This window comes from Pogona vitticeps, chromosome 4 (genome assembly GCF_051106095.1).
Source record: "Pogona vitticeps strain Pit_001003342236 chromosome 4, PviZW2.1, whole genome shotgun sequence".
NCBI lineage: Eukaryota > Metazoa > Chordata > Lepidosauria > Squamata > Agamidae > Pogona > Pogona vitticeps.
In genome coordinates, this window is record NC_135786.1 from 113,414,003 (window position 1) to 113,433,107 (window position 19,105).

Genomic DNA, 19,105 nt, shown 5'->3' on the forward strand with positions numbered 1-19,105 from the left:
CTGGTATAGTGTGTGGGATTGTTGCGTGTTTGTAGCTGTGGGCTAAGTTTTTTTTGGTGATGTTTGTGTTATTTTCAGGAGATTGGAGGTTTCCTGTGATCAGGGTGTTTTTTGTTATGGGTGTTTTGTTGTGAGAAGGGGGGGAGATTATCTGTCACTGTGATTGATGGGTGTCATTGGCTGGTCTTTCGTGTGCAGTGATCACTGGTCCTTGTGGCTGGGTAGAGTTCATTGACCTTTTGCAAGCTGTATTTTTCAGTGCTGCAAGCCAGGCTTTGTTGATTTTTAGACTTTCTTCTTGTTTCTTTAAGTTGTGCTGGTGTTTGTGGATTTCAGTGGCTTCCCTGAATAGTCTAACATAATGGCTGCTGGTGTTGTCCAGTAGTTTTGTATCTTGAAATAGGATTTCATATCCAGTTTGTTTCAGGGCATGATCAGCTACTGCCAATTTTTCCCGTTGTTCTAGTCTGTAGTGCCTTTCATGTTCAGGATGCCCAAATGAGCCTACCAGCTGGAATGGATGCCAAGCTCCTTTTTTTAAAAAGTAAGCCCTTATAGAGCCAGAGATACAAGTTTAACCATGCAGTCACTGTTTTGGCAAGAAACAGTGGCATGTTAGATCAGTGGTTATTTTATAAACAATGTGAATGCTGAGACATAGTGCTAGAAAAAAAATGCAAAATTAAAATGCTTAATTTGCATAACATAAAAACTGCATTAATCTGCAAATTATGCATATTTGCATTTGCAAGTAAAACTGCCTAATTTGCACAATACAAAAACTGGATGCTCAGATTAGATAAAGTGGAATACGGCAAGCTACATATGGGCTATATGCACCACAGAAAACTTAGGTTGTGGCAAGAGTAACTGTAGTGGCTTTTATTAAATGGCCCCATTCCATTGGTATGATGCCGGCAAACCATATAGGGAGTTATTAATATAAAAAGCTAATTAGGTAGCTGGATTTCATTGCAACTCAGTTTTCTATTACCATGCTTCCACACAGATAACAAACAATCCAAGTCTATGCATGGGAACTGACAAGTAAAAACGTAAGGTTAACAGGTACTGAATTTAGAACATAAGTTTTTAAAAATAATTATGAAACTTGTTAGTAAGATCCCAAAGAGTACAGTAATTCTTAACTGTTACCCAACCCCCCCACACACAGTTACTTGTACATTTTTTGAAATTATTTCTTACTTTTTCAGTACTTTTGTGTTGCTAAGGCATAGGCTTTACCAAAAAATGGCACAAATCTTGAAAAACTCCACTTAAAACCCTTCAAAAGCCTAAGCTTACCCTTTAATAGCAACTTTTTCAAAAAGTAAATTGAAAATCTATTTATTGCTCTCTCTCAGACACACACAACACACATACATCTCTTGTGCCTGCTACTTATACTACTTGTGATAACTGTTGCATTCTTGTTGCAAATAAGTAACTTATCGCAGCTAACTACATCACTTGTACAGTGGGGTCTTGACTTAAGAACGGCTTGAGTTAAGAACATTTTGACTTAAGAACCACTCTCATAGGAAAATATTGACTTGACTTAAGTACTTAGATTTGAGTTAAGAACTGAAAAAAACCCACGTGGGAGGCAGGGAAAGTGCAAAAAGTGAACTTTCAGTTAACTGTTGGCCAGTGAAAAGGGTGCCTGTCTGCTTCCTCACTCCTCCCAGTGTTTAGAGAGTGGATTGGGAGACAGTCTTCAGACTGCCTGGTACTGTACTGCCTGGACTGTATTTTCCCTGCCTTCCCTTAAGCTTTCTTGACCTAAGAAAAAAAGAAACAAAATATCCCCCTCTAGTGGTCGAAGGCAGAATAGCAGCTTCCCATTAGTTTCTATGGATGGAAAAGAGCAGATACAGATTAAATGGTTTTCAATGGATTCCTATGGGAAATGCAGATTTGACTTGAGAACTTTTTGACTTGAGAACCGCCTTCCAATACGGATTAAGTTCTCAAGTCAAGACCCCACTGTAATGAGTTACTTCCAAGCTCAGCTCAAAGGAGTCGTGTATCAAACACATCACCTTTTGGTATAGCAGGTCCTACTGTGGTCCTTCTGCCATTTAATGAATTTGTACCGAACCTCAGCAGCTACAAATATAAAACTATCATACTCCCCATCTTCTGTCCCAGCTACCATACCTGATAACCACAGTTTTGCGGCCTTTTAAACATATACAGTATTTAGGTTTGCATCAAATCATTTGCCACAAAGTTGCAGTGGCTTGCTCTATAAAAGGTCAAACAGAAAACCTCAGTCCACGTTTTACTATAGTACATGTCAACGCAGCATGCACTGGATGTGGAAATTATGCAAGTACTTCTTCCGAGAGTTGGGAATAAAAATATAATAAATTAAAATACTAATAATTTGTTGCTTACTTTAAAAATGAAAATCTGTTTGACAGTGGGGCATCTGCTGAGAAGACTTGCATGGAGAATCTTGGGTGCTCCCCCTTATTCAGTCACAATTTTTCCTTCACATATTTTTTTGCCAGAAAAATTTGAACAGTTAATAGATCTTACGTTGTTTTTTGCTTTGCTACTAATTTTAAATCAAAGTTATGTTACAAAAACCTGCATCACAACTTGGGATCTACCAAGCTGAAAAAGCAACCATATATTGTACTTCTGCTGGATGCTTGGCAAATATGCTCATTTTTGCAAGAAGGCAAGAAAATAGGCTTAGCAAATCTTGGGTGTGTGTGTGTGTGTGTGTGTGTGTGTGTGTGTGTGTGTGTGTGTGTGTGTGTGTGTGTGTGTGTGTGTGTGTGTGTGTGTGTGTGTGTGTGTGTGTGTGTGTGTGTGTGTGTGTGTGTGTTATCTTCAGTATGGTGAGTCCCATATTGTACATACCTAATTTAGAAAACAATTCCTTCCTTCCTTTCTTTCTTTCCATAAATGAAGGCCAGAATTTGCTTCTAATTCCTCAAAGTTCAAAGTGCATTATATTCTATACTGTGTTTCACTAACTAATTCATCTTCTATCTTGTCATTTCTTAACAACTACCTATTAAGTAGCAATAATTAAAAAGGAAGTAATATAAAGAAACAACAAAATGCACAATTAAATTAGGATGGCTGCACATGTGCTTAATCTAGGCCGTTCAGTGGAAGGTCAAATGGGACAGTTGTGCAAAATTTCTAAAAAATATTCAGACTTGGACCTTACGGAAAGAAATTCCCCCCAACTAAAATGCCTCGTTATGTGTGTGTGCACGCACGCACACACTAACACACAAGAATGTTTGAAATCCATTTAAAGGAACATTTGAAGTTTAACTTTGGTTTGGATTATTTCAGCAGCTCTGTCTTCAAGTCTTTTTAAAGAGTTGAAGGGTTAGGGTTGGCAGGCAAATATTTGATAACACTAACTTATGGAACAAGACATGTCAGGCTGAGTTAGAACGCTAGCAGGAAAAGGCTCAATCTGGATTCAATCAGAGACTGTAGTCTCTTCTGTGACATGATCCAAATCCTGAAAAGTAAGAATTAGTTTGGATTTGCTTTCTGTTCAGCTATTTGCATACAAGAAACCTTACTGTATAGTTTCAACTCTATAGTTGATGAGTTAACTTCCATACATATTATACAGAGATTATGGCCAAATTGTACCTCTTCAGGCCAGGGGAGGTTACATAGCAAGGAACTCTTCAAGATTTGTTTTCAAGATATTATCTTGTTTATCAGTTGACCACTCACTGAGACAGCATACCATGAGATGTGTTTTTCATTCATGTGACCTAACCTGACCTTCAGAAGTATTCAGTTTGGCCCATGAAATGACCAGATCAATGTCCATAAAATCAATGTGACATAAAAATTCACCACACATAGTCCAAAAGTGATGTAATCTTTCCAACAGAAGAAAAAAACTTCAAAAAAAGAAGAAGTTATGGTTGATGCCTGTGGCGTTCACCCTTTGTGGCACCTACGTGTTGTGCCTTCACAAAGGCTCCAGTCCTATTTTCCTCTCACTGCCACCACTGGATTACCTCAATCCACAATATAAATGAAGTTTGTCAAAACACTTATCTTGTGAATGCAAACAGAACTTATTTATTGAAGTGAAGCCAATTTAATAACCACAGAAGTTCTTCAGATGAATATTGTACACAAGCAAATCATTAATAGGTCTCTCAATACATACAGTACTTTTGCCATATAATTACCACCTTCTCTATCTATTTATCTTAACCAGCTTTATCTCTATTAGTATCTGTTCCTTCTCTCTCTATCTGTATCTCTCTCTGACTGTCTTTCTATCTGACTCTCCCTCCTCCTGCAAAATCATCATATAGCAGCTGACTCCACCCCTCCCATCCTCTCATAACCTCATGCAAATTAGATCATGACTATGAGTGGCATGAGTGACATGGGGTAATCATCATAAGGCCATACTTCAAAAATAGGGATATTCAGACCACAGATCAACCTCCTCCACATTCCAGACACAGACAGATTAGTGAATCCTTGCTATACTTTTACTTCCGCCCCAATGAAATATAAGAAGTGAAATCCACCATTACAGTGGTGCCTTGAGTTGCAAACTTAATTCATTCCAGATGATGGTTGTAACTCAAGTTGGTTGTAACTCAAAGCACCATTTCCCATAGGAATACATTGAAAATAGACAGGTTATGGCTGCGCTGGTCCTCTCGGAACCTTCGAGAGCTTTAGGAGAAAAGTAACAAAGTTTAGGTTGCCCCTATAGCGCATGCTCTGCCCACCTCAGCCCTCAGTTCCATTTATCCACCACAAAAGGCTGAGCTTAGCCTAGACCTAGTCAGTGACGGACAGTGGGGAGGCTGTGTGAATTCACAGAGGTCCACTTGAAGAACCATGGTTTGAGGTAAGTAACCTGTCTTTCTTCATCATGGCCTCTGTGAATGCACACAAGTGGGTGACTAGCAAGCTCAGTTACTGGAAGGAGGGCCGTCACAGAAGAATGGATGTCAGCACTGCTCTCCCAAAGTTGGCCTCTTTCTTAGCCCGCAGGTCCAGTCTATAGTGTGTTATGAATGTAGACACATTAGACCAGGTGGCTGCTCTACAGATGTCTGGTATATCAACACCACGCAGCAGGGCCGTAGATGTAGCAACAGCTCTAGTGGAGTGAGCCCTGAGACCTTCACGAAGAGGTTTGTCCTGTATCTCGTAGGCAAGGGAGATAGTTGAGACCAGCTGTGACGTTCCTCTTTCACGTCACAATGGTCAGGACACTCTCTCATTCACACTTTATTTACGCTGCCACCAACCACTCCTTCATAAGACTCTTCAGACAAATGTATGATTTTAAAAATAAAAACTTAAGTTTATTGATAACAACAGAAGGAGTGGTAAATCACTTTATCAACTAAAATAAAAAGGCAATCAGTAATAATAAAGTATCCCCTCATACACACTATCACTCAGACCTTAACTCTTCATGACTCTTAACTCCAAAACTCTTAACTCCTAACTCCTAACTAACTGACTCACATCATTCACTCCCCCCCCTTATATACACAGCTCCACCTCCTGGAGTCCCACCTCCTGCTCTGCTATAAGCAGATGGGTTCCAGCATAACCATGATAGGCAGGTGACGTCATCGCAGGAGAGCCCTTGTGCTGTCCATAAAAACAGAGAAATACTCTATGTGCTGTACAGAATTCCTTGGTACATGTAATATAATATGACAAACCTCTTCTCACATCTAGGGAGTGGAGCAGGCGCTCAACTTTGGATGTGGGATTTGGAAACAATGTAGGTAAAATTAGAGGTTGATTAACATGAAAATCAGATACAACCTTCGGTAAAAAGTAGACATCAGGATACAACATAACCTTGTCCTTAAAAAACTGTAGATAGGGTGTATCAGAACGAAGTGCAGCAAGCTCACTTGCTCTGCGTAAGTGATGGCAACGAGGAATAAGGTCTTGAATGACAAAAGACGGATATCACAGGATGCCATGGGTTCAAATGGTTGATGGATAAGTGAATGTAGAACCACCTGTAGTGACCATTGTGAAACAGGATGCTTTACAGGTGGTCTCATGTTGGAGAGACCTTTAAGGAAGGCCTTAAGGGTTGTGTGAGAGAAGAGTCTTGACGAATCAGAGTCACCAGGCTGAAAAGAAACAATAGCTGAAATGTACACCTTCAAGGTAGAGAGGGACAAGCCAAAGTAAGTATCGCAGATACCAAAGAAGAGTAGTTAAGGACACAGGAGAAGATTGCAAATGGTGAGTCTCAGCAAATTTAAGGAAATTTCTCCATTTGCATTTGTAGAGAAGGGTAGTGGATGGTTTTCTAGCTTTCTCGATGACTTCCTGTATCGATGGGATATCCTCCAGGGTGTCAGGTGGAGTGATTCCAAATCTGAATGGAGGATGTTCCCAGCATCTTGAGTGAGCAGGTGTGGAAGAAGCGGGAGTTTGATTATGTCTATCGCCATTGTCATAAGGGTGGAAAACCATGGTTGACGAGGCCCCCATGGAGCAATGAAGATTGCCTCTGCCTTGATCTGGATTGCTCTGATCAGTGCCTTCTGAATGATTGGAATGGGTGGAAACAGATAAAGGAGACCTGTCCTCCAATGGATCATGAAAGCATCCACGAGTGAGCCTGTGCCTCATCCAGCACATTGAAAATTGATTAATCCGTTCCAGCCATTTTTGGTTGTATCTCAAGGCGCTGGTTGCATCTCAAAGCAGTTAATCAAAGTGGTTAATCCGTCCACTACTACTAGAGGGAGACTGGTTTTTTAACCTAACATGACCTCTAAGGTTAAAAAAAGGACAGGAAAGGAGGGAGGGAGGGAACAATGGGGAAAAGAGGCCTTTTTTCCATTTGTATCTCAAAGCGCCAATTGCAAGTCAAAGCAAAATGTTGTGACCGGAGCTGGTTGTAACTCAAATTGGTTGCAAGTCAAGATTGGATGTAAGTTGAGGCACCACTTACAAATTGGTTGTAAGTCGAGGCACCACTGTATTTAATTCTCTGAATAGGGAGAAAAGCTCTGCTTACATAGAACTAACTTTTTAAACACAAGATTTTCTTCCACTAAGAATACTAATCAACTAGAGTGGACCAGTATAGATGATATGACTCTTCACAGGACTTTCACAGGAAAACTGTTGTTTATTGGTGTTGACACAATGAAAGCCTGTATTTAATTTCAGTTTTTCTGCACCACTAATAATGTACTATATAAGGAGTGGATGGCTAGTGGGGTTATGCTGTCATGTTTACTTGGGGTGGAAGTTAAAGTACCAGAAGGGTAGGCATCCGTGTCATCGTATTTTGAGGGGGTTGATCTAAATATTGCTACTTTGGGGGTGCAGTAGAGGCATGACATTTTGTTTTAAACTAAGTATTTTCTTCTTAAATAAATAAATAAATAAATAAATAAATAAATAAATAAATAAATAAATTCTACTTCTTTTTAAAATATACAAATACATTGTGGTGTTGGGGAAACAAAGACTGTCTTTACTGACCAAAATATGGAAGACATTTTTTAAAAACTGTACAAATCAACAAAAGTAAATAATCAACAGCTACACAAAACACAGTCTAATAATGAACTTCTAAATCTAAGTTGGATTTCCAAGGAAACCACATTGCTTTATGAAAGAGAAGGACTGTTATTGGTGCATCCCTCTAAATGAGACAAATCATGCATACTACCATATTATTCACACTGCCACCACTACCATGAGTATTCAGTGTTCTCCACAAAGTCCTCCTGCCCCCTAGGAAAGAAACTGTAGGATCAGACATATTTGATCAAAAGTAGATCGAATTGATGGGATGGTGGCTAGGAAGCCACAGTTTTATTCCATGACTGCCCCACTAAATTGTCAATTCAGGTAAAAGGTAAAAGCTTCTGATGTATTCGCAAAGGCTTTCATGGCTGGGATCTAATGGTTGTTGTGGGTTTTTCGGGCTTTTTGGCCGTGTTCTGAAGGTTGTTCTTCCTGATGTTTCGCCAGTCTCTGTGGCCAGCATCTTCAGAGGACAGGAGTAGGAACTCTGTCCATGCCCTGTTGATGATTGTTGGATAGTATTTATAGCTGTGGGAATGGCTTTTTGTCTTTTTTCAGGAGATAGGATGATCAGCATGTTTTTGTTGTGATGAGGGAGGGGGGAGAGGGAGAGATTACAATGACCAATAATTTCTGTATACATCAAGGAATCCCTTATTATCCATTCCATTCATATAAACAATTTGTTCCTTTTTAATATGTACTTAGTGTTTCTAGCTTTGAATATTGCCTTTTAATGATGTATGGCACCTTAAGCTGCCTTGGGTCCTTTTCTAAGCAGAAAGGTGAGGTAAAAATATTTTAAATAAATAAATAACAATTACATCCCAATTAGATCGTTTCATAAACTTCTGGTCACACAATGCATGGTCATTATCAAATAATTTTTCCAGCCAGCGGTGTATCTGCAGTTTATTTCCCCCTCACTTGGAGGGTTGTGTTACTTTGTACCACTGATATTTTGATTCATTCTATATTCGTATTGCATGTGTGCACACGCCTATCAATTTATTTCCTTTGCAAAGGGCTCAGGTGTCTGAGCGCTGTGGGAAGGGGAAACCAGATTAGTTTAACAGTGACAATGTGTGTGAACCACAGTGTGATTGCTACAGATGTTCGGCACTGTCCCACCTCTCCGTGATTGCCCCTCCTCACTCATTTGCCGGATGGGATGGAGCATATGAGGCATGGAGATCAGCAGCCAGGGGAGGGTGGAATCTAATCTAGGCCCTTCCAGAGGGTGCAAATCAGAGAGGAACAAATCATGATCTGAAGCTCTTCCCACCCTACCCCCCGCCATCCATCCTCACCCAAGGTCTCTCCACACAACTTCCAGTCTCTTGTCTGCAATCTGTTCTCAATTGGCTTCTCCAGGGTATGTTTCTCTGTTGTTGTTTTTTAACCCTCTGCTCTTGCAAAGTATCATGCTTCTTTATAAATGGCTCGGGTTTCTGGGCGTTGTGGCCATTTGATGGCCACTGTGCTTGTACCCCCCCCTTTTTTAAAAAATTACAGCTATATTGACAAATCAGCAACTTCTGTCTCCTGAGCAATGTACCGTATTTTACTGTGTATACGGCCTCCCAATGTATAAAACGTCCCCCTAATTTTGACCCTTGATGGAGACAGAGGAGGAGTTAATGGGCAACTGCTCCTCCACCTCCATCTCCTGCCACTGCTGTCTCCGCCTCCCCCCAATTACCTCCTCCAGTGTGACTGCCAACTGCTGGGGCTCACCTCCAGCTCACATTGCTGCTTTGTCCCCTGCCCAAAGGAGATTGTGGAAGGAGGTGATCTGGTGGCGGCAGCAAGAAGAGGCGCCTGAGTGCGCGCGAATGCTTGTTTGCCTCTGCCTCCTCCTGTCTCCACCACTGGAGGGGACAAGGCAGCGACGTGAGCTGAGTCCATCTGTCCCACTGGAGGTGGTGATTGGGCAGGCGGGGAAGGCAGCAGCAAGATTCGCCCAAGTGCGTGTGACTGCTCCTTCGCCTCCACCTCCTGCCACTGCTGCCTCAGGGCCACCAGAGGGGACAAGCCATGAGTTCTGGAAGAGGCAATTGGGCAGTGGTGGCAGCAGGAAGAGGCACCCGAGCACGCGCAACTGCTTCCTTCCGTGTATAAAATGACACTCAATTTTCCTCTATTTTAGGAAAAAGTGTTGTTTTATACACGGAAAAATATAGTATACATGTTGCTTTTGTAGACAGCCTGAAGTGGACAGCCTTTCCCCCACTCACTTTGAATGAGGGCTTGAGCACAGCCATTTCCTGCTTTGAATTGTAAAGAAAGGAGGGATGCTTCTCCTCTCTGGAGGAGAGAAGATTTGGACCTCTCTATTGCATCACATATCTTTTAAAAAAATAAAAATAAAAGTAAGGGTAGCACTGCCTCAGGAAACATTAGAGAAAATAACTTGATTCCAAGGTGCAGCTGATCATAACATTTCAAATAGGAAGAACTGAATCGGTGACATTAAAACAAATGGATACATTTACACTGGTATATAAATAATGTGACTGTGATTTATTACAACAGGGGTTCATTATGATCAGGCCCTTGGAGTTTTTCCTACTGTTTCCCCAAAATAAGATGGGTCTTATATTAATTTTTGCTCCAAAAACACATTAGGGCTTATTTTCAGGGGATGTTTTATTTTTTTCATGTATAACAATCTATGTTTATTCAAATACAATCATGCCATCTTCTTCTGGTTCCTGCACAATGGTGGAAGGTGGGATTTCACTTAACTGGGGCTTATTTTGGGGGTAGGGGTTACATTATGAGCATCCTGAAAAATCATACTAGGATTTATTTTCAAGTTAAGCCTTATTTTCGGGGAAACAGGGTATTAATATGAGGTCTCATTTTCCTTGGTGCCCTTGAATCCAAAGCAACTGTAGAAAAACTTGTGTCCCTCACTACAGTGATAATATTTTCCTAGTATGGGGATTTTCTGGAGGTCCATGACCTTAATATGATGAGAAAGCACTAATGAAAGGGTCACTGCCTGAATGCAGCAACAGATGCATAACAGGATGTGAAACTCCCTCTGGACACATAAAGCAGCAAAGTAGCAGAAATACACAGGGAATCTTTAGATCTCAAACATAGATGCAACCCGAAAGAAACAGAAATAATGCTTCGAGACTGACAAAGTGGAATGGGCAGCTTTACCAGCCAAACCCCACAAGTATCTTAGAGCAACACGGAAAAACATCTGTTGTACCTTGGAACTCTCCTCAAAGAGGGGCCACATTTGAGGACAGTTACAGAGCACAGGCAAAGAACACAAATCAAACATTGGCTAGAATCCTGTTTGTTGAGGCTCCATGTAACATTATGCCAGCATAAAATGTCCCAAGTGTTTTCTGTCCCAACAATAAGACTGCGTAAGTTGATTGCACAATCAATTGCATGGTTCCCGTTTCAAACAACTGCACAACGTACCAGTGGAAGTGCTCTGTAAATAGCTTTGTCACAACTGCAGCTGCCATGGGAATAATGTTGAGTTATGCCCATGCAGATACTCAACAGGATTTCGGCCAATAACTCTGAGCATTCTCTGGAAAACAGTCAACAAAAGAAATGGTAGCTTGGGTTTGAAAAACAAAAAGCAGCCTTCCTAAGGTTCCTGGTCTCTTGACTAAATTTGGGTTGTTTATTTCAGCATTATAAAAGCCATGTTTCTGGGAGAAGAACAAACCAGTTGCAATTCCCGGAACAAAGGAGACCATGAGTGGTTATTTATTTATTTATTTATTTATTTATTTATTTATTTATTTATTTATTTATTTATTTATTTATTTATTTATTTATTTATTTATTTATTTATTCATTCATTCATTCATTCATTCATTCATTCATTCATTCATTCAATCAATTTTATTTTATTTATATCCCACCTATCTGGTTGGTTAAGACCACTCTAGGCGGCTACTGAACTCTCTTGAGCTGTGGGCACTTCTGGACTGGACCACAGTCCATCTTAAGTTATTTGCTTTAGCACAGAATTTTTTAGACTCTGCCTGCATTAAAATAATTTTTATAAGAGGTTTAAAATATTGCTTAACATCAGGGAACAATTATTCTAGAACAAAAGCACCAGGATATTTAGGTGTTACGTTACCCTCAACAACTAAAAACCACCACCACCATCATCATTATGTGCTGTCAAGTCAATTCAGACTTATGGCAACCCTTTTTAGGGGTTTCCAGGTAGAGAGTACTCAGAATTGGTTTACCATTCCCGTCTTCTAATCTAGAGGCACCCTGGGACTGTATAGCTTGCACAAGGCCATACAGGCTGGCTCTACTTGCAGGAGACACAATGGGGGATCAAACTCTCAATCTTTGACTCTGCAGACAGATCCCTAAACCACTGAGCTATCCAGCCAGCTAAAAGCCACAAGATGGCAATTCTTATCATTTATTGAGATCAGCTAAAAGCCATAATAGTTGATCTCAATAAATAATAAAAACTGGCATCTGTGGTCTTTATAAGGCAAAGTGCTTTGCCATTTGTTACCAAAAAACCTTATAAGAATCCAGTGGTATTACTTCATTACACCTGTCAAGAGCTTCTGAATGTAACAGCACCACTAACTGAAGTTGTCAAATCTTTAATCTCAGCCCCAGAAAAGTTGAAACAAAAGTGGCAATCTCCCCCACCTCAAAGAATGTGTTTTAGCTACTGTAACAGAGAAGACCATTTTTCATTGAAAATGCACATAAACAAGAAAACAACTCTGAAAGAATAAGTACCATTGTTGTACTTAAAGTGGACTTTAGAAGATACTTCCCATACTAGTCCTATTGCATAACAACAAAAGTGTGTGTTATATAAATCTGTGCAGGTTTCATCAATCATATTGGAGAAATATCCCTTGTTTTGAGATTATACAGCTTATTGAAACAGTGCTAAGCATTATAAAGCAGAGGCTGATTTTAGAAGGAAAGAACATTAACAAGATTTAATTAGCAAATCAGGAAATAGCTCCAAAATAAACAATCTGAAAGAAATTAAAGACTTCCTCTAAATGTAGGAGATGGGGGAGGGTGAGATAACCAAAATAGACATAGTTACAGAAATAAATGCAAAATGAAATAAATCTGCATTCAGCAAGGACATTATTCATTCTTACTGATATAAAACTTATCAATTAATTCAATTTATTTAGCTGGGAAAGTGCCCAGCAAAAGAATTTATGTCTATTAAAAACCCTCTTTTTTAAATTTAAGGAAAGCTATATAACAATTAATGAACATTAGCCACAAGAAAAAAATTAACATTTTGTGCTAAAGTATTCCAACAGGGTTGTGGAGAAGAGGGAAACTTTTACATTACATGCAGTTTTTCAAAAGCTTGCCCATACTAATTAATTGATTGTGTGCCGTCAAGTCAATACTGACTTATGATTATCCACTTCAGGATTTTCTAAGTAGCAAGTACTCAGAAGTTGTTTACCATTCTCTTCTCACGATCTGGGGTTCAATCCCAGGTAGCGGCTCAAGGCTGACTCAGCCTTCTATCCTTTCGAGGTCAGTAAAATGAGTACCCAGCTCGCTGGGGAGGGGGGACAATGTGTAGCCTGCATAATTAACTTGTAAACCGCCCAGAGAGTGCTTAAAGTGCTTTGCTTTGCTTCTTCTGGGGGTGTTCTGGGACTGTGCAGCTTTCCTATGGCTAGACAGACTGGCTCTTCCCCCAGAAAATACAGTGGACAATGGACACCCCAATCTCTAGTTCCACAGCCAAGAACCTAACTCACTGAACCATGTAGCCAGCCTGTGCCTATACTAGCCCAAAGAAATTAGCAATGCAATAATTATCCATTTAAGACTTTTCTTTAAAAAGAAGAAAGGTGGATTGGAATCTTAAAGAGCAACAAATTCAGTATGGCAAACACTTTCATCCACAAAGCTTTCTCCAGAGGATTACAGTACACACTAGAGATGGGGGCTTCATATCCATATATGAACACAAAGCCCCCCTGGCATGGGTAGCCAGCCTGATTATCTCCTACCCCCAAACCCTGCCAGACCACTTACTATGTGCTGCATGGTGCACGTGGCCGGCATTATCATCTGCACCAGCAGTAGCTCACCTGTTGCAGCCCTGCCTCTCTGCTCGCCCAGCCACTCCACGGCTGAGCAAGGAAACTCATTCTCCTGCCCCCTTGCCAGAGTGGCTGGGTGAGCAGGGAGGTGGGGCTGTGGCAACCCAGCTATTGCTATGATCTGCAGGAACTTTGGCTTACTGTTGCTGACAAGAAAGTCGGGGCACACCATTTGTTAACTCCTGTTTGTACCGTAAGTGGCTAAATAAACTAACAGGAGCAGCTAAACAAGGGATGAGCAACTACCAACAAATCCAGTGGCCACACAAGCCTTAAAACACCATAGCATCCCTCTGATCCCAAACAACAATTTTTGCACTTCCTCATGGTCAGATATGGCCCTTTCACTCAGTTTCTTGCCTCTTCGGAATGGTTTTAGGCCTGCCTGCAAAAAGAGAGACTTGAAATTTTGGGGGGAAACCCTGTGGGAACGAACGACTGAGAACATTAAAAAAAACATGGCAAAAATTGCCTCCCGCATCCTCTAGTCTAGAGAGCATGAGAGAGATTTTCTAGTTTAAAACAAAAGCTGAGAGAGGGGATGTCAGGGGCATCCCCAAAGGCCACAGTTTGCTTTCATTAGCTAAACCAAGTGTGTCGTGGAAGTGGCCAAACAAATCAGAGATCGTCCATGGTTTGTTTTCGTTTTGCAGCTCTGTCTTTGGTTTGTTGAAAGAGAAACAAATTGAACAACAGTTGGCCTGGATTCCCATGACACAACAAAGAAGTTTATGAAGGAAAGTCTATAGTTTATTTAGCATAAGGAGCGCACACTAGTGTATTGCCTGTAACTGAGAAACCATAATTGTCACATTTTTATGGCTTGCCATTGTGCAAAGTGGTGATAGGGAGAAGACAAAAACAGAACTATAGGGCCAAAAAAACTGTGAAATGCAAGAAGTATGGTCAGTTTCTAATATTTCCATGCAGTTCTCAAAGGAATTTAAGATGAAGGGGCTGATCATTCACAAGAGAAGTAACTAGCCATTTTGACCCTCCTTACATTTTTCTGCAACCAGAAATACACATATTTGTCAAATGAGAATAACATTACATTCATCTGATGAATTCGGGCTCTGGACATTAACATTCTTGCCTTTAAAAACACATCCAAAGGAATACATGAGAAAGTGAGGTCAAGATAAAACACTGAAGAGTGAGTGGGTGAACGCACAAAGGAGGCTGGGGAGGGAAGGGCACAGCACTTGCAGAACATCTGTGCTGGCACCACGCCAAACTGGGCCAAACTGGAGTGTGGTTCATGATGGCCATCTCTAGTTGTGGCAACAGAATTTCAGCCAGTGCTTTAGATGGAAAATATCGATTTCCTCACGTGTTTATACGCAATTGCAAAGGTAAATTTAAAAGTGAATAACTGTTTGTTGTCCTAATTTTCACCAGAGACAGCTACCTTGTGATAAAGTGAGTCCTGGTATTCAAGTAAACAAGGAATTTTCTTCACATCCATCACTTCTGCTATATTTCCTCCTCTGTAACGGGGCTGAATAGCAACTGGTTTCTAAGCTACCTCTATGTGGTCCACAGGCTTTTCACAGAAATGTAGAAATTCCAGTTTTCATTTTTAATCAAACATATGCATATATATGTATATATAATACATGCATTTTCCAGAGTTTAACACGGGGAATGATTGTGACTTGTCATGGTTACTTTAGAAATTAAAATCAAAAGTCAACCCTAACATTAAAACCCCAAACAAACCCAGAATTTAAATTATGATTTGTACACTCTACAACAACACAATGATTTACATCAAAGATATGAAGTAAATTTGGGCTATAAGCCGAAAGTCTCTGGAGAGTGGGACACATGATGTGTAGTTAGCCCATCATTCATACTCAATAAACACTAGCAGAAGGGGCTGGGGAGCCTGAAACTCCTTGCGCCTGCTGCAACATAGAAACTTAGTTCCATAAGTAGTGGAAAAATATTACCTCTTTCCACACATTTTGGATGGTAGAATTGCTCTCTGTGAATGACAGAAATGGGAGTCTAATAACATCTCCTTTGTTATGTGCCATCAAGTCACATCCAACTTATAGTGACCCTAATAGAGTTTCCAAGGTATGTGAGATATTTAAGGAGTGGCCCTCCTTCCACCCCCAGTGAGTTTCTCTGATCAAGCAGAGATTTGAATATAAGTTTTCTGAGTCCCAGCTCAGTTCGCTATTTCTCGTACGGACACCCTCAGGTTCCCCACTGTCTAAGTCACGGGTCTCCAAACGATGGCCTGTGGGCAACATCCGACCTGCCTTTTTATCTGGTGGGGGGCGCACACATAAGTGGGAGTGTGTGCATGCATGCGGGAGGGCATACATGCACACATGCGTTCCTTCAGCCCTCAAAAATGTGGAAAATATATGATGTGGCCCTCACGGTGAAAAGTTTGGAGACCCTTGGTCTAAGAGAATGCCTACACTGCTTTTGTGCAATAGGGTAAAAACACAATAAAATAAATGAATGACACAATTATAAACTTAGACATGTTTAAGCATATGTCTGACTTTATAATTATTATATCTTTTTATTATGTTATGGTTATACCACTTTTTTTACAAGCAGGAAGCTAGTATAGTAGTTATAGCAAGCCAGCTGTAATTTACAAAGTGCAAACCATACCTTATCATCTAAGAACTTACTGGATAGTCTTAGGTCTAGCTTCAGGGAGTTTTCTATATGGAGAACTATTCAATTGTGTGAATCTCTCTATATGTAGCCTGAATTGGTAAAGTCAGCTTCAGTGTTTAATATCATGCTTTCAAGCAGTAGTACGCCTTATTCAAAATAATATTCTGACTTAGCCCTCTCACATAGTCACTCACACACACACAAACACTTTTTCTACTTACTATGATATACAATAATTGATGTGAAGTGCTTTATGCATTTTTTAAAAGCTGTATGTGTATCTGCACGGAAACACTGTTCTTGTTATTAAATTAGGATTTGACATTACAAATATGCATCCTCAGCTATAGTTGCTTATTTCCAAATGCTTTTCAAAATAAAGAACAGTTTTTGCATGTGGAAGGACATAACATTTCACACATTGATTGAGTGAACAAGAATTATTTCCCACATTGTGAGGTACAAGAGCCAGCAGAAGGAAGACCAAATCAATCAGCAGACCAGATAAAAGTAGGATCTGAGAACACAGAGATCTGATGTTCATTTGAAACATTTCTCCATATAATTAGGTGCTGTGCAAACAAGACAGACTAAATACAGTGGTGCCTCGACTTACGAAATTAATCCGTATTGGAACGGTAGCTGCAACTTGAAAATTTCGTAAGTCGAAGCACCATTTCCCATAGAAATGCATTGAAAACCATTTGATTGATTCCGGCCACAGAAAAAAAAATCACCAAAAAATAAAAATAAAACACTGCAAGCCCCTGGGGCTGTAAAAAAACAAATAAACAAAAAAACCCAAAAATTTGCTGCGGAGGCTTCCCAGGCTTCCAAAGCACCGGCACCCAGTCGGGGCGGCTTCGGAAGCCTGGGAAGCCGTTCTTCCAAAGCCATCCCCGCTGCCCTCTGCCTCCTGTCCCCATTGCCTCCTGCAGCAGCAGAGGCAGCGAGGAAAAGAGGCAGAGCCCAGCGGGGGTGGCTTTGAATTTCCCGCCCTTTCCCCCTGCCTTTTTCCTTTCATAGGTCGAAGCTCCGGCCGCAAGTCGAACCAAAATTTTGCGGCTGGACTCCGGAACTTTCCGTAACTCAAAATTTTCGTAAGTAGGGATGTTTGTAAGTTGAGGCCTCACTGTACTTCATGATATGATAGATATGAATAGAAGGACTCTGTGCTAAGTACTGTACTGAGGATTTCCCCCTTCAGGTCCTAAACACTATCCATTTACTAACTTAGTCATGTTGCTATCATGCTTTTTCTTCAAGGGGCACATCAGCATATAGGGTGTTGTCATAATTTATCTTCACACCAACCTGGATAGAGAACCCAGAGTTCTCTATATGACTGAACCATCTTTACTTAAGTGACTTCAGAGCCACTATACACCAATAAACTTTACTTCTTCCATTCCTGAAATCTAGGTTTAATAACCCACAGCCACAACATCAGATGTACTTCTACCTGCTTTATCTCATATTTCATGTCTCCCCCTCTCCTTCATACTATTTTCCCTTTTTCATGATCATAACTGATGATACAGTCAGCATATCAGTAGTTCTCTTAAGAAACAACTGGTGTCTGTTTATACTAGCATGAACTTGCCTTGCTCCGCATTTTGTACATTAGATTATTTTTGTTTTAAGACTGATCATCAGGAGATAAAAATGAGGTTCATTTGCAAGTTTGATTGCTCAGATATTGATCTTGGAAAGAGCTACATGCCCAGAGAGAAAAATTCATAATAAGTGGAAATAAATATTTTCTTAACATATTATATGACATTCCCCCCCCCCATGTTTTGTTTTCTCCTTCTTTCTCTCTAAATGCTGGCCACAATTCCATGGGTACAACTTCCTTAGATAAGATCACAGTTTGTGGTGAGTCTTGAAGAGCTAATCAAGCTAAACAGATCATAATGGATGTTTCTAGAATTTATTGGTGTGCCATCCAATTATGACAGATTATTTATTGTTACATATATAAATCTGGAGGAGATCTGGAGGAGATTCGAGCAATTGACAGTGTACATTTATCACATCTACAAATTCCTAGAAGTTATATTATGTTATGTGCAGGAAATACCTCTGCTGATGGGTGTTCTGGCAATCTTATTTATTTATTAAAAATATTTTCACTCTGCCTTTTCCCTTAAAAAGCACCCAAGATGGCTTACAGCATTAAAAAGACAATATTTAAAAGCTTTAAAAAAGTAAATATAGAAATGTATTTGCGAAGGCTTTCACGGCTGGGATCTAATTGCTGTTGTGGGTTTTTCGGGCTCTTTGACCATGTTCTGAAGGTTGTTCTTCCTAACATTTCACCAGTCTCTGTGGCCGGCATCTTCAGAGGACAACACTCTGTGCTCTGGTGTAGTTTGCTTGCCATTCCCAAGCAAACTATACCAGAGCACAGAGTGCTGTCCTCTGAAGATGCCAGCCACAGAGACTAGCGAAACGTTAGGAAGAACAACCTTCAGAACACGGCCAAAGAGCCCGAAAAACCCACAACAACCAAATATGGAAATATTAGAAAGAATTAAATATTTTATTAAATATATTAAAATAGATAAATTAAATTAATATTAAACAGACTGTGACGATTGCCCCACGTCACTCCTGTCACTCATAGTCAAGATCTCATTTGCATGAACCTATGAGAGGATTGGAGGGGCAGAGTCAGTGGATATATAAGAGATAGGATTAGAGAAAGATAGGAGAGAGAATTTGCAGATAGGTAGTCAGATAGTTAAAGAGATAGTGAGAGGAGAGAGAGAAGGAACAGATACTAATAG

General features: G+C 40.3%; 1 protein-coding gene across 2 annotated transcripts in view; it reads right to left on the reverse strand.

Annotated features, from left to right (window-relative positions):
* Window positions 1-19,105, reverse strand: part of RGL1 (ral guanine nucleotide dissociation stimulator like 1) — a 108,262-nt gene that overhangs the window by 70,439 nt on the left and 18,718 nt on the right. The window lies entirely within an intron of this gene.